The sequence below is a fragment of the Gavialis gangeticus genome, unplaced genomic scaffold, assembly GCF_001723915.1.
Source record: "Gavialis gangeticus isolate Ggan-Ray unplaced genomic scaffold, GavGan_comp1, whole genome shotgun sequence".
Taxonomy (NCBI): Eukaryota; Metazoa; Chordata; order Crocodylia; family Gavialidae; genus Gavialis; species Gavialis gangeticus.
In genome coordinates this window covers 30,403,716-30,406,328 of record NW_017729034.1, presented here as the reverse complement: position 1 = coordinate 30,406,328, position 2,613 = coordinate 30,403,716, and the positions used below count along the sequence as shown (strand labels likewise).

Here is a 2,613-nt window from a genome sequence, read left to right as displayed (position 1 = left end):
GTGTGTGTGTGTGTGTGTGTGTGTGTGTGTGTGTGTGTGCATGCGTGCGTGCAGTGGGGAGGGCAGTGTCTATCAATCACTAAGTTTGACTTTTCTTGTTGAAATGGAAGAGTATGTGTGTCCTTTTACTTTACAGCCAGAGTAGGGAGCTAGCTCCACAGTGAGCCAGTGAAAAAGGCAGCATGACTCTAGGCAATGTTGCTTTCGTTATTCTAATGAAATCCCTTGTTTAACATCCCAGCTAGCAGACAATCTCCGATGTATTCTCCCTTACACTAAAGTCACCCGCTGCTTAGCTCCTTCATAGAGGGTCTTTATAAAGGCTTCCCTGTTTTCTCTAGGCTTCTACACCCTCTAGTAAAAGCAGGTCCCTTCCCATATGCTAATTCCATTGTGGAGTGGAATGTGGATTTACACACTCAGCTTTGCTCTCCATAGCAATGAGCTACTGGACTTACTTGTGTTTCACTGCTCTTGGTTGGGTCAGTTCAGTGCAGATGTAGCCAAGCTAACTCAGGGACCCAAAGCAGTATTGCAGCGTCTGCATAGAGTATTGTATCAGAGCACCTAGACTGCTTTTAGTCCTTATGCTCATTGCGAGCTAACTTGGGTGTGTTTACATGGTGCTGCAGTAGGCAGACCAAGTTGCTAGGGTTTGGACTGAACTGAAGCACTCCTTCCTCTGGCTTGGCTCCATGAGGCTTGGGGAGAGTTGAATTCTCTGGCATGTTCCAATCCTCATGAGCCTGCTTCTGACCTCCTGATACCACACAACAGAAGGAATCACTGAGAGTTATTTACCTTTAATGCTGAACAAGGGACTAGATTAAAAGCAGATAAGAAATTGCAGCTCTATGTCTGTGCCCCTTTTTCCTTGCCTGGGTGGGTGGGGCGAGTTGTGGGCCTTGCTGACGCAAGGAAAAATGGTGCCAAGGGACCAAGAAGGGAAGGGAGGGGAGTCGTCATGTACGATTCAGCTTGGGAGACATGGGATTGTTCCATTAGAAAGAAACTAATCTGAATTTGGATCTTGAGATGAATGGGAGAGCAGCATCTGGTTGCCAGCGTGGGGTGGGAGGCCCAGGACCAGCATGCACAGCGGATCATGTGTACTGGCAATGTCACTTGCTGCACTAGCTTCCCTTGCAGTCATGGGGTAGGAAGATGAGGGGCCTCTGAGCAGGGAGGGGTGTCTGCCCCCAGGGTGAAGCAGAATGCCTGTGCCTCTGAGGCAAGGAGCTGACCTCCACTTCTTCCATCACATCTCAGGGCTTCTAGTCTCCACTCCAGGGCCCAGTCATCAAGATGGGTGTTTTCAGGAAGAAGGTCTCGCACTCTCTCACCCTCTCATAGCACACCCACAAATGAATTACAGTGGCTGAGCACTGCTGCTGCTGATACACTAAGATTTTACTTGTGTCAGGGGTTGTGAGAAATGTGGACTCCCAGTAAGAGAGGGGCTGCCAGTTTGAAAACAGTCAGCAGTCACAGGCCTAGACCATGCTGCCTGTCCCCTCCTCCTCCAGCAACCAGTCTGCTCATTGTCAGAGCTGGCTCCTCCAATATGTATGTTCCCAATAGACTTCCCAGGTCATCAGGGTTAGCATCCATCTCCTTCCCTGGGCATAGCAAGGGGGAGGCAGTTTCTCTCTAAATCTACTTGACCACTTTGAGAACTATGCAAGCCTTGAATCTCCTTGCCTGGCCTCTGCTTCCCCCAGGAAAATGGGTCCATCACCCCAGTGCCCAAACCCCTGACACAAACCTTTCCTTCCAGTTTTGTTTCCCAGACCTGCAGTCATGAGTGCCCTGCCTTCATGTACCCTAACTGGGATCATGTGCTAGCATCTCATGGTTTGTCAAGGCTTGGGTTTCCCCTCTGTACTTTGTCAGGGCATGGATTTCACCCCTGCCCTCAGGCTTGTATAGGCTGCTGCCTTTGGCAGTCCCTGTTTGCAAGTCATGGTGTTGTGCCTGGGTGCTGTGGTCTGTATGAAGAACTGCAGCTGATGTGGAAATGCCAATGCTTTTTTTTCCCTTCACAACCAGAGCACTGTTGTTATAAGCAGGGATCCTGGTTTTCCCTAATAAAAAATTGCAAATTCTCCGATTAAAACCTAAGAATCCATGATTAAAATGAAAGGCCACTATAGATAGGTAGGTAGGTAGGCAGGAAGGTATCAGTTGACTACAATGTTTTAAAGCAATTTGGAAGCCTACCAGTGCTTCAATCACTATAATAAAATAAGTGCTAAATACCTGTAAATTTTGGTATTCGATTTTGGGTTTTTTAGCATGGAAAATCAGAGCTTCCTCTGCCCCCCTCACTCACAGAACACAGTTCTCCAGCCCTGCTGGTGCCGCTCCTTCACCTCTCACAAGCCCCCCACAAGGCAGGTCTTGAGACCAGACCATTGCTTCACACATGCCCTAAGCCTTGATAGCAGGGCCATTTATATGGGCTTGTGAGTGTTGGTGCAGGGTGGGGAGGGTGATTCTGGAGTCTTTGCACAGCTGCAGTCCCCATGGGCTAAAGGAGAGATTCATCTTCTTGGCTGAGAGGTCTGGAGTTTGAGCACGAGACTGGGGGGGGGGGGGGGGGGGGGGGGGGGG

General features: G+C 49.4%; 1 protein-coding gene across 3 annotated transcripts in view; it reads left to right on the top strand.

Moving 5' to 3' along the window:
• The window catches only part of TMEM63B (transmembrane protein 63B), a 43,743-nt gene that overhangs the window by 7,625 nt on the left and 33,505 nt on the right, over positions 1-2,613 (top strand). The window lies entirely within an intron of this gene.